Raw genomic sequence first — 13,913 nt, forward strand, 5'->3', positions numbered from 1 at the left:
TCAAGTCATAAAGATGCCTTTTTTGTACTGTTCAGAAGGGGAGGTGAAATTTAAGGCAGTACCTGAAAATACTAAAATAGACCTGGGACTGGAATTGGAGATGGGGTGGGATGAAGGATAGCTGCATCTCTTAGGTCTGCCCAGACAAGCTTAGATAACCAACTCCAGGTAATTTCACAGCACAGTGTTATTCAGCAGTATCCCCTCTGATGCTGTTGTGTTGTAGTAATAACCCTGTTCCCATATATCAAACCTTCTCTGCCCGTAGGGATGGGCCCATGTGATCAGCTTGCTTCAACAGCACAACTCCTCCAAAATACCCCCACCCTTCATGCAAGTCGAATAAAGGATCACAACGATGAGAGCTTTCCATTTTGGACAGGTGTGCGTTATCCAGTTCATTAAAATGTCCATGTGCTTTATTTCAAATGGTGGAAACGCAGCAGTACCATGAAGTACCTGAGTTGTAGGGTGTAGTGTGTTCTATCATCTGTTCATTCCAATGGGCTTTTTAGGCTGGACCTCTTGAAGGATGTAAAGGGAGTTTGCAGCTAGGGCTGTTGATAGCTGGTCCTTCCTGTAAATACAAATGTATTTGTTCTGAATGAATATTACATTAACCAGTGACTTTCAGCTTTGCGTCTTTTTAGTATTGATGAGCGAATCTGATTGTGAGACATAAGGGAGGACCAGGCCAAAAAAAGCCCACTTCTTATGGAGTTTGTGTGTTGGATCAGTTCTGCTGACAAAAGATGCCATGGTGCGTAGAGGAGGAGCGGCCACAGTACTTATTAAGTAACCTTTATTTCATTGAACTTACTGGTGCCCTTAGCTGACTGCAGAGTTTGCTATACTCAAGCTTTTTAGAAAATAAATGTGGGAAATGGGCAAGTGCAGTGAGAGTGGCAGGCGCAACAGACACAATCAGCATGAGGACATACAAATATCCTCCCACAGCTCAGCATGAACAGTCTCACCAGCCAGTAGAATGGTAGCAATGATGTGGTGATCTTTGATCGGCGCAAGTAGAAGGGCTTCAACATCAGCAATTGGATCTGCATGTGTTGATGTGACATCATCTTCATTAGAGGAAAACCTTTCTAGAAGAGGATAAAAGTATATTGGAAACAGCCCTTTTTGCAGGGTCATCCACAGTCTTTTTGCCTCCTTCCTCCTATTTTTTCTAACCTGTTTTTGTTGGCTTTAGGACTCTGGGCAGTTTACTACTGCTAACCAGTGCTAAAGTACATATGCTCTCTGTGTAAAGTGTATTGTTGATTGGATTATCCATGATTGGCATATTTGATTTACTGGTAAGTCCCTAGTAAAGTGCACTAGAGGTGCCCAGGGCCTGTAAGTCAAATGCTACTAGTGGGCCTGCAGCACTGGTTGTGCCACCCACATTAGTAGCCCTGTAAACATGGCTCAGACCTGCCACTGCAGTGCCTGTGTGTGCAGTTTTAAACTGCCAATTCAACTTGGCAAGTGTACCCACTTGCCAGGCCTCAACCTTACCTTTTACTACATGGAAGGCACCCCTAAGTTAGGCCCTAGGTAGCCCCATGGGCAGGGTGCAGTGTATGTGTAAGGTAGGACATATACTAGTGTGCTTTATATATCCTAACAGTGAAATACTGCCAAATTCGGTTTTCACTGTGCAAGGCCTATCTCTCTCATAGGTTAACATGGGGGCTGTCTTTAAATATCCTTAAAGCGCAGATTCTCTTTGAGAGCAGATACAAATGTGGAGTTTAGGGTCTCTGAGCTCACAATTTAAAAATACATCTTTTAGTGAAGTTGGCTTTTAGATTGTTAGTTTGAAAATGCCACTTTTAGAAAGTAGGCATTTTCTTGCTTAATCCATTCTGTGACTCTGCCTGTTTGTGGATTCCCCATCTGGGTAAGTTTGACAGTTGGGCTGTTCGCACCTCTCCTCTAGACAGTGACACAAAGGGGGCTCGGGTGTAGCCTGCATATCTTGATTAGCCATCTGTGCTGGAGGGGAGAGTAGGAGTGGTCACTCACACCTGAAAGGACTGTGCCTGCCCTCACACAATGCCGTCTCCGACCCTCTGGTGAGTGTCTGGGGCCTGGCCTGGACAAGGAAGGATCTTGCAAACACTTGAGACTTTGCTTTGAAGTTTGTCAACTTCAAAGGCATAACTGGGTATAAGAAGAAGACCCAAAACCCCATACTTTTAGAATCTTTCTGGAATCAAGAGGAACCTCTGCCAAGGAGAAGAGCTGGAGGAGTACTGTCCCTTTGCTGTGTTGCTTTGCTGGACTGGCCTGCAGTTGCTGCTCCTGCCCGAAAAGAGTGCAGAGGGTGAACTTTGCTGTATGTCTTGCTTGGGAAAGTTCTCCAAGGGCTTGGAGTAGAGCTTGCCTCCTGTTGGAAGTCTCAGGGACACCAATAACTTCAGTTTCCTCAACCTGCAACACTGGTAACTGTGTGTTTTGTGCTGTTCAAGAGAAGAAACCACCTCAATGCCGCCAGCGATGCCGCTGGCCTGCACTGTGACCTGCTGATGCCACACGGAGTCACATTGCCCCGCTTCCCACCGCGACCCTGGTCTCCCCGACGCCATCATCAGATGACTTCACCGAGCCGCTGCTCGCACCACGACGTGTGGGCCCCGCACTCCGGCATTGCCTGCTCACACCGCAGCCTGGGCATCCCCGGCGACGCCGCTCCTGCTGACACTGGTGCCAGCACCATCGACTCCTGTGTCATCTCCAGGCATCCTGCCTGCACCGTGGCCTGTGGACACCGCTCGTGAGGGTCACGAAGCACAGTCCCATCCCGCACCGCTAGCTTGTGCCTACAGACGACAGCGCTTCAGCAACGCCGCCGCTGCTGCCTGCACCAAGACCTGTGGACACCGCACGTCGCACTGTCCCGCTTCACACTGCAGCCCTGGTCTCACCGACGCTGCTGGACGTCGTTACCAAGTGGCTGCCTGTACCATGACCTGTTGGCACCGCACGTCGCATTGTCCCGCTTCGCACCGCAGCCCCGACACCATCCACGCCGGCGCACCTGACTTCATCAGCCTGGAGTTCGGTCCGCAACGCGTGTGACCTTAAGGGCCCGACGACTCCTGCACCGACACTGCGACGTCAGTGACACCGCTCTCCGGAGCTCACCGCGAGGATCACGACGCCCTGCAAATCCAAGGTACTGTTTGTGGGTCTTCCCGACACTATAGCTGACCCGCAATGCCGCAGCCGGCCTGAACTGTTGGTTTTGTTGATCACGTTGCCGTGATAGCCCCAGGTGGAGTTATGGACTTCAAGGAACTGTATTTTTGAGTAAATCTTGCAGAATTCATAATTTTATTACTGTATGTTGGATTTTTATCATATTAGGTCTTGTTTTATATAGATAAATATTGGCTATTTTTCTAAAACTGGTGTGGTGTCAGTTTATAGTGTTTTCACTTATTACTGTGTGTTATGTGCAAATGCTTTACACATTGTTTCTGAGATAAGCTGGACTGCTTGTGCCAAGCTACCAAGGGGGTGAGCAGGGGCTATCTGAGCGTGTATCTCTCTTATCCTGACTAGAGTGAGGGTCCCTGCTTGGAGAGGGTACAAACCGACTGCCAACTAGAGACCCCATTTCTAACAAAGTATTATAAGTGTGTATGACAGTGATGTGCTTCCTTTCAACAATAGAAATAAAAAAAGGAATTGTTCTTTTGATGAACATCTTTAATTAACAAACAGTCAAGACTGCTGAATACAGTAAAAGCTGCAACAAAAGATGGAAAAAATAAATAATCTAATGCCACAATTGTGGCAATTCAAGAAAGGAATATGTATTTGGTAGTACACAAATTGTCATGTTACTACGTTACACAATTATTTGTGACCTGTTTTCTTAACAATATGCAAGCTCCCCTGACATTTTAACAGCTGACTGGTCACCAAATTTAGAATGGGATAATGGATAGAATGCTTTGAAGCTTATGTAGAAGTCATCGGAGGTGGGACAAGCGGCAGCCGGCGCAAATATCAAGAGGATGGGTCTTACTTTTCCTGCCGCCTCCGGCCCCCTCATGTTCCTCTTCTGATGGTGTCCCAGCATTCCCTGGGACACCAGCACAGGCTCAACCACACAATCCTGGCACTGCTCTCATGCTATACCTAGCATGAGAGCAGTGCCAGGATTGGTCTGAGCGGCTTGGTCTGTGCTCACACTGCGCTGGAGTGTGTGCAGTTTCTCCAACCTGACTGTGTAACACAGTCGGGTTGGAGAAATCTAAGTGCGCATGTCAGTTTGGCTGGCCTAAGAGACCCGGCCAAACTAACATGCGCACTTAGTGCACTGACTCCACTTCCCCTCCTCCCCCGTCCCGTGGACCAGTCCCGCCCCTCCCTTCACAAGCTGGCTCAGCTGAACCAGCAGCTAAAAAATAACACAAATATTGTTTTATTTTTCAGCTGCTGGCTCTTAGCCAGTGGGGCGATGCTCCTTCGCCATTGCAAAGGAGCTACCCCTGGGTGGGACATATTTGCTTCTAAAACAGAAGTTGGCTTGGCTCAAGAACTTTTCCGTTGCTGAAGGTAGAGAGACTTTAATAGACCTTTTTCCCAAATTAACCGATGACCAAGAAGATGACGGTTTTGATGTATATGAGACTGCTGTTAGGAAATTCAATATTATGTATAGCAAGAAGAAAAAATGAAGGAACAGAGAGGCACCGGTTCCTTGGCAAAGGTCAGCCGCCATAAGAATCTGTAGACAATTATATAGTAGCACTGAGGGCATTGGCAGTATTATGTAATTATCAGTAATTCCGCAACCCAATGATATATGACCAGCTTGTATAAAAGATTAGCAGGAAAATGATGCAAGACAAATTGCTGCTGACAAAGATTTTAACATTGCAGAAAGTGATGGTCGAAATATTTGAATATGTCTTGAAATCTAAAAAAGCTGGAGGTGAACAGTGTAGAACACGGGAATGTTCAGGGAGTTAAGTCCATGATGGACAAGATATATTTGGAGGTGGCATGTATAAGACTGGCAGTGCTAAAGAAAGGGAAGGAGTGCAAAGCGTTTTGCTGATAAAGTAAGAAAAAAGTGCAATGGCGATTGTGTGCATTTCAAATGCAGCATGAAGGGACGTGTAGTGGCTGATAACACTTTCCCTTCATCCAGTCAAGCGTGGGTCATTATTCCCATATGTTTGCTGGGGGTATCAGAGCTTGTAGTTGTGGTTTTACCTCAACATAAACACAGTAAACGGACGGAAAAAATGATGAAAATGTGAGAGACTTCGTTCTCCAGATTTGTGGAGTAGGTGGTGGGCAAGACGTTCCATTCTGCGAAATTAAAGGAAATGGTAAGCCAGTGCGTGTCTGGGGAAACTATATGGCACATTGTACATTAACTGGAGATTGCTACATATATATTTTAAAAAGGCTGAATACATCTGATATCAAATGAACAGCCCCTGAAAGGGGTAAAGATAGCATTATTAGGTTGTTTTAATGCACAGAACAAGTTCAAAGGATGGCACACACCTCTACAGTAAGAGATGCAGGATGCTTATTGAGATGGCCTTGAGGGTGCGTTGGCAGAAGGCTTGAGCCCAACCATCTTAACCAGCTGCTGTGTGTTGGGGAGTCAGTCACACAAGTTGCCTATTTGAGAAATTAAATGAGAGCTATCCATATGTTTTAGAGATAAGTTGGGATTGCTGATAAAATGTTTACATATAATAACACCGCTTAGTGCAAAATAATTCTAAGTGCACAAGGTTAGGCCAGTGCTGCTGACGTCTAAGGAACAGAATTGGAACAGGAATTAGAAAAAACTGTAAGGATGGTTTAATTGAAGCAATGAAGGCCTCTGAATGGCTAGTTCCAGTCATTCTAACATGGAAGACAGAAGGAAAAATCAGAATGTGCATAGATTTTACATAACTTAATGGATACATTTGGGTGTATCAACACCTGTTGCTTAAAGTTATTGAGATGCTGAGTACCTCCAGGATTCCCATACCTTTTAAAATTTATGGAGACGTTCACAGTCATCATAGACAAACCTTTCTGCCCTCATATACCTATCCATATCTGATTCTCATTGTTTTAAGTGGAGAGGGCAGAGGCTTCCCAACACCATCCCTAAATTTCAGAATCTTTCGGTATCTAGATATAATGTCTTCATGCTATATCCCAAGAACATAGAGTTTTGTATTTGGACTTAATAGGGTCCTAGTGGGCCTAGTCAAACAATTCATAACTTTCCATTAGAATTTCCTCACTTCTAGGCATTTGCAGATGGTGTGTAGAAATGCTCTGGTCTGCCCACATCTCCCTAGACAATCTCTGGTGTTAGTTCACCCTGACTTGCCAAGGAATGTCCCAGTTCATAAATTAGGCTTTATAAAGTATCTTTAATCTTTAATTGCACCAACCAGAACCAATTCAGGAATTTCATCACCCTTGTCCCGCTCCTTATCAGTTTACTTACCCATGTGCCTTATCCACTGTTTTTATGTTCACACAGTAGGTCAGGTGTGTTAAGAAGCATGAGGGCTTATGTCTTAAATGCATGCTCCTCCTCCTGTGGTGCATACACTCATTCGTTGACCATTACTAGTTGCGTCGGACAGTACCATTTATTAATATCTGTGAAGGCAATACCGAATTCATATACCTTGCTAGTTTGTTTTTTAAGTGCAATCCACATAAGCTCATCAGTGCAAAGAAGCTGTCTCAACTCTGTCTGTTGGAAGTAAATGAGCTGCTAGCTGGCACAGTGTGTTTTGAAGAGCATATATACATTTGGGAAGTAAGCATTTTAAACCTCACCATAGTTTCCAATAGTGAAGGGCAGCTACTTCTAGTGGGCAGCAAATGGTAAGCATTGGGCTGACCTGAAGCCCACTGCCAGCCTTTCTTGATTTTGTCCATAATAGGTCTTTTGACAACAGCATAGGCATACCCAGTAGGTGTCACTTTTGCAAAATCTATTGGCTTTGTCAATGTGTTCAGTGTTCATAATGAGCACTGCCTAAGTAGGCACTCTTTAATCAGAAGAAACAAGCATGCATCAAATCAGTGAGACCAAGGGCACATGATACTTGCCAAGTCAGGAAGTACTTGCCACTGGATTCAAGCTAGCCTGACTGATTAACCGGTCCCATGCTGCTGGTTTCTGGTCCAGGGAGGACCTGGCCTGGCTGGTCGGGCTGGACTGTTCCCATGGGGAACACGGTCGAGACTGATTTGCATATGGCTGGGTCCAAACTCGGGTGGCGTGGTGAGCAAAAGAACTGATGGATTAAACCTAGATCTGTGCCTGGGGCTGAATGTTTGATTGGTTCTGCATTCTGTCCATCATTTGTGTTTGTTTGCTTTAAAGAACAAACATTGGCAAAGCCAGTAGGTGTCACTTATGCAACATCTAGTGGATTTGTCACTGTGTTCTGAGAACATAATGAAAACTGCCTAAGTAAGCACTCTTTAATCAGGGAAACAAGCATGCATCAAATCAAGGAGATCCAGAGCACATGATGCATGCCAAGTCACGAAGCACCAACTACTACTTTGCAGGAAATGGAAGCTGCATAACTAAGAATTGCTATGATGGTTTGTAGTGTGGTGAGGGGCCTGTTTAGATTTTCATTTGACGTTTAAAAAGATATATGTTGAGCTGGTCTCCAGCACATTGAAATTAGAGGATTTCTGTTGTCTGTTCCCAATTTCACTTTTTAGCCTGGAGTTTTCAGGATGTTGTGTGTGCCATGTTCCTGGTTGTGTATGTTGTCTAGAAGCCCTTGTACCAGCAGTGGTGGACATTACGTATGACAGACATATGACTGACAGATGGGTACACATGACCTGGTGATACTCAAGGTCTGAGTGATTGGACTTCGAAACACACCTTAGAACGCTGACACTGATACCAGTCACATTATGTGATAGGAATGTTTCAGGATTTGTTGTATGTAGAAATTTACTACCCAGTAGCAAGACGATGGGGCGGAAATATGACATTCAGATTAGTTGTTCATACAGCCAGGGTGAGTGAGCTACGTTCACATGCACTTGTACATGTGCGCTTGTGTCTGTGTGTATTTGTGCCTGCCAGTGTGCGTGTGTGTTATGTCCTTGTGCCTACAGGTCAGATTTTATGTGCATTTCTTCAGCGAAAGTCTGGGCATCCGTGTATAGAGGTGTTTGTGTGCGTATGCATGCTTGTGTGTGTGTGTATGTGCATATTTGTGAGTTTCTCTGTGAATGGAGCTGTGGGTGTATCATTTTATGTGAGAGTGTTTTTGTAAATCTACGTGTGTGTTTTTTGTGTGCGTGTGCGCACACATGCCGGTGCATGCGACTTAGTATTCACACACGTTTGTGTGTGTGTCTGTGTTTTATTGTGTGTGTCTGCGTGCACCCCAGCATATGTGTGTCTGTCTGTGCGCGCATGTGTTTGCACCAATGCGTGTGGGTGGGTGTTGAGCTATGAAATAGTTTCCTATCTCAAAGTGTTATTTTGATATTCGATTGATTTCAGTGAACCCCAAGACTTTGCCATTCAAAGCAACAAAACTGTTAGACGCATATTTTAACAAAGTATTGGAAGCTAACCAGGCCCCAGCACCAGTGCTCTTTCCCATAATCTGTACCTTTGTTTCCACAATTGGCAAACCTCTAGCACACAGTTAAGTCCCTTGTAAAAGGTACCCATGGTACCAAGGGCCCTGTGGCCAGGGAAGGTCCCCAAGGGCAGCAGCATGTATTATGCCACCTTAGAGGACCCCTCACCAAGCACATGTACACTGCCTATACAGCCCGTGTGTGCTGGAAGGGAGAAAAAGCTAAAGTCTACATGGCATCCCTCTGTGTCCCTTGCCCACCAACCCTGCCTTTGGCATAGGTAAGTCACTCCTCTAGCGGGCCTTACAGTCCTAAGTCAGGGTGCACGTTACCACTGGTGAGGGCATAACTAAATGCAATGTGGCCATATTAAGTACATGGGCTGGAAGTCTGTCATGAACCCCACAGCTCCATGATGGCTTCACTGAAGGCTGGGAAGTTTGGTATCAAACTTCTCATTGCAATAAACCAGCACTGATGCCAGTGTTGGATTTATTGTACAAAGCACCCAGAGGGCATCTTAGAGATGCCTCCTGTATGTTAATCAACCCTTTAGTGCCAGCCTGTTACTAAAAGACAAGTTTCTGACCCCATGAGGTAAGGGCCTTTGTGCCACCTGGAGTCAAAAACAAAGCCTGCTCTGGGTGAAGGTGCTTCACGCCTTCCCCCCCCCCCCCCCCCCCCACCCCCTGCTGGAATTGCAACACTTGGCGGCGAGCCTCAAGGGCTCAATTCCCTGTTACAGTGCCCCAGGGCACTCCAGCAAGTGGAGATGCCCGCCCCTGGACAAAGGCCCACTTCTGGTGGAAAGTCTGGCAGGAAAATTTGGTAAAACATGGAGGAGTGTCCACTCCAGCTAGGACCAGCCCCAGGGTGTCCAGAGCTGAAATGACCCCCTCCTTGCAGAATCCTCCATCTTGGTTTGGAGCACAGGGACCAATAGGGTTAGGAATGTGCCCCCCCTCCCCAAAAGGAGTGGGCACAGGACAGGTGTAGCCACCCTTAGCCATTGGCTACTGCCCTCTGACCCCTGTAATGCCCCTAAATCTAGGATTTAAGGGCACCCCTGAACCCAGCTCACCATATTTCTGGTGACCTCAAGAAGAAAGAAGAGAGAAGAAGGATTGCTAAGCTGAGCCCAGCAGAGAAGACTCCAGGGACAAACTGACTTGGCCCCAGCCCTACCAGCCTGTCTGCAGCGTCAGAAGCCCTGCTAAAAAAAGGCCGCACATCCTGAACAATCAGCGACCTCTACAAACCCCCAGAGGACTGCCTGCCCTCCAAAGGACCAAGAACTCCTGAGGACAGCAGCCCTGCCCACAAGAAACTCCAAAAAGCACTCCAGAACGGCCCTAGATCCGCGAGTCCTGCCCACTCTGCACCTGACGCCCACAGCTTGAGTCCAGATGGCCCACCAGTCCAGAGCAGGTCCCCAGGCAATTCTGTCCAGCAGACTGGAACTGTAAGTCAAGTACTTACCTCAAAACTGCACTACCACTTCCCAACCCCCGGAATGTTCTAAAAATTGCACTGTCATCTTTTGAAAGTGAAAAGTGTTACTTGCCTATAAACTGCTTTATTTGCCAAACTTAAGGTAACTTTGATACATATGCTTGCAACTGTACTGTACTTACAACTGTACTTACCTGCAACGAGAATCTTTTGGTTCTAGAAATAAAGTAACAAATATATTTTTCCCATATAAATACATTGGCCTGGAGTTAGTCATTGAGTGTGTGCCTTCATTTCTTGACTGTGTGTGTACAGCAAATGCTTTGCACTACCCTCTGATAAGCCTAACTGCTTGACCACACTACCACAAAAGAGAGCTTTAGTATTATCTACTTTAGCTTCTGTTACACCTCTGGAGAACCCTGGACTCCGTGCACACTTTATCTCATTTTGATATAGTAAATACAGAGCCAGCTTCCTACATTGGGGTAACGAGAGAGTATGTATTTCAGAATATATCAGAATTAGGAACATAAAGAAGCACATTTTTTTATTTATTTCTGAAGTGTGTTTGAAAAATGATTTTAAAAAATCATTACACTAGGTGATTACATTTCCACAGATTTTCGTCTGTGCTCTAAATAGTTTTATTAGTAAAACAGTATGTCTGTGCAAATGTAATTGTCATTTCAATAGAAAATGTGTTGCTGTAATGGCAGTGTACTACTATACCAGGCATACTCCGCTCTACACTACTACACTCTATTCTGCACCACTACACACCACTGCACTTTTACTCTGCACCATTCCACTTAACACCACTCCGCACCACTGCACTCTGCACCACTCTACTGTATGTCACTAACTTTTAGCCATGCTGAACAGCTTTTGCATAGGCGAGACCTATTTGCTTTGCCAATGCTCGTTTTTGTCTGGTGTCTGTTTTCGCATATTTTGTATGTTTTTAGTAAAGACGCGGCAGTGTTTTATTCCACATTCAACATGTAGCTGTTCCTTCCTTGCCCGAGTGTACGCTTTGTTATTTAGCTTGTCTGTGTACACACCATACCCACATTGTGAAAGCTTCCCAGGCTCCACTTAGCAGATGGCACCGGCAGTAAATTTTCACTGGCAGCTTTCTGGGCTGACGTCATCCCAGGAAGCAGAATGGGCACGGGTTTTTATAGCAGTGGGAAACATGTATAGAGTTTGTGCAAATGTAATCCAGTTTCTTAGAAAATGGCGGGCTCGGATATTTCGCTCTAAATACCTGGTAAACAAACACGTTTCCAGATTGCACACTAGTAGATCATTTGTTTCTGTTATATTCCACACGTGAAAAGCTAGATGCAGCTAGTTGTCAGTTCAACTCCAAAACTAAACCCTGTTCTTGGTGTACGTTCCTCAGCCCCTGTCAGACTTCTATCAGCCAGATGTCTCTGCGATTTCGTCAGCGCCAGCAACAATCTAAAGCAGAAGAAAAGCTTGGGCTGCGCCATATATGGGATGAAGCGTCCTTAGCTGTAAATTATAAGGACATTGCAAGTCACAGGAGCGTTTCATGACCATACTAAGGAACACGGGTGAAAGTAAAGTTCCTTTATAAGGCTATGGAAAGCTAAGGTGACTGATACAATTGTTTTAACAAGGGCAGGAAGAATTTTATTCCTTATAATACTTGGTCACTGCATTAACCTTCCCTGAAAAGCTTACATCTTTGGCATCTTGCTCCTTCACATGAATTAGTATGAAAACTAATCTTGTCAGAAATTAAAGACATCAATTTGCGATTAGAAATTTGTAGCAAAAAATCACTGTTCATAATGACTATAGTTCACAATGCGCTGTAACATGCAGAGATTTGCCTATCCCAAAACTGACTTCAGTTGTGCAAAAAATAAACCTGCCGCATTCAATGGCTCCTTTAGGCTAATTACTGGTAATCTCAGGAAGCTGTTGTGAAGAGCTGAAAAGCTAGTTCATGTTCCAATGATTTAACCAGCTGGCTCTTGTGCAGCCATTGTGGTGTCACAACGCAAATGTAATAGCTTATTATAGTTGAGCAGCTATGTAAATGTATTTTATTACATTTGACTAGTGATGCCACGCCTATACAGTAATAAGAAAAATATGGAAAGGAATTTATGTGAATTTTGCATTCTCCTGTGTAATATATAAGGAATGAAGTACCCATGCCATATGTTATACAGATATTGAAAGTTAGAGAGGAGTGCCATTACCATAAAGAGGAACGAGGAAAAAGGTTGAGTTCCTTTGTACGGTTATGGATCTTCGAGGTGACTTGCAATATTCTTATCATGTACGCCAGGGGGTACTGTATCCTATAAAATACATGGTCACAGCATCACCTTTCCCACAAACCACTTACAACCTTGGTGCCTAGCTCTTTTAGATGAAAGAGTGAGCATTTTTGCACACATGAAGAATAACAATAAAACCTATAGTGCAAAGTTAAACATATTTAAAAAGCCTGTTAGGTAATTGATGCAGCAGAAATTAGAAACTGTTGAAAACAAGTCAGTTTTTAAAAAGCTGCAGTAGCAAAGAATATGTAGAAACCTGCAGAAATATTTTAGCTTTTCTCTAATTGACTAAGGAGTGCAAAAATAAACATGTTCTCTCTGCTCGTCATTGTAAGCTAGAAAAATAGAGCAGAAGAAAGAAAAGCACAATTCCATTTTCCATACTTATTCCTTGACATGACTTGTCTTTCTCCTTGGCTGCTGGCTCTGGCAGCAAGCATTGTGACGTCAGAGGTTGGCTATAATAACTTATGATTGTCGAGTTCCGACCTCGTTCTTTATAATTAGCAACTGAGTGCATCACAAACCCACTGATTATAAACAAATTAGAGCCTGACGTTTATGCAAGGATTACAGAATCCCATGTATTATTTAGTGAGACATTTTCTCAGTCCCTCCTCTAATAACACCAGACCTCTCATGGAACTTGAAAACATGTTTTGGCTGATTATTTTTGCCAGGTTTGAAATTATTTGTATGAAAATTGACCTCCTTATACAGTGCCGCAGAGGGCCCATAGGGTTATACACGTTAGGTATTTACATTTGCTAAGAATTTTGGTTTCCAGTATTTCCACCACATTTTTGTTGATTTCTTGATACCTATTTTACCCTTCAAAGTATACTGAACTCTAGTGACGTTTATTAAGAAATGTTATGTGCAGCAGAATTGGAAGCTTCAAAGGGAAATCTACTCGTATGAATTTTAGGTCTGGCATACAAACAGCGTTGTCACTGTAGCCTAATGTAATAAAAACATCCTAAATAAAAAATGAATTGAAGTACACTGAATCAGGTCAGCCCTATTCATCCACTGCATACATCATGAGGCAATAGGTCAGCCCAATTCAGCGATTGGCTCGCTTACACTTTGAGTGCATGGCATTTTTTTTTTCCTGATCACATGCACATCTGCCTAAAAAGGGTGCACTTAAGTGCAGGGCTGGTAAACCTATTCTTAATTTAGCTTTTTTTTTTTTCTTCCAAATCTTTCTTACGTGTAAATTGTTTTCACTATCCCTGTGTAAACTACGTCTTGAGGCTATAGTAATTCAAAGTCAGGAGTAGCTGTTCTTTGCACCAATAAGCACCAAATATTTCTATGGTGTGCTTCAAAAAGAAAACTTGTTTCACTGAATATTATGTGAACAACTTCTCAAAGTATATGTGATAGTTATTTTTGAAAATGAAACCATTGCAAGTGTGTGGCTACTACGTTACATTGCTGTGCTTCTTTTTTCTTTCTGTGGCCTTCGCTTGCAGTAAAAAAAATAAATAAAAAAAAAGCATAACCATGACACGA

At 44.1% G+C, this 13,913-nt stretch overlaps 1 protein-coding gene across 2 annotated transcripts in view; it reads left to right on the plus strand.

Annotated features, from left to right (window-relative positions):
- The window catches only part of LOC138285660 (leucyl-cystinyl aminopeptidase-like), a 289,598-nt gene that overhangs the window by 71,943 nt on the left and 203,742 nt on the right, over positions 1–13,913 (plus strand). The window lies entirely within an intron of this gene.

This window comes from Pleurodeles waltl, chromosome 1_1, assembly GCF_031143425.1.
Source record: "Pleurodeles waltl isolate 20211129_DDA chromosome 1_1, aPleWal1.hap1.20221129, whole genome shotgun sequence".
Lineage (NCBI taxonomy): Eukaryota > Metazoa > Chordata > Amphibia > Caudata > Salamandridae > Pleurodeles > Pleurodeles waltl.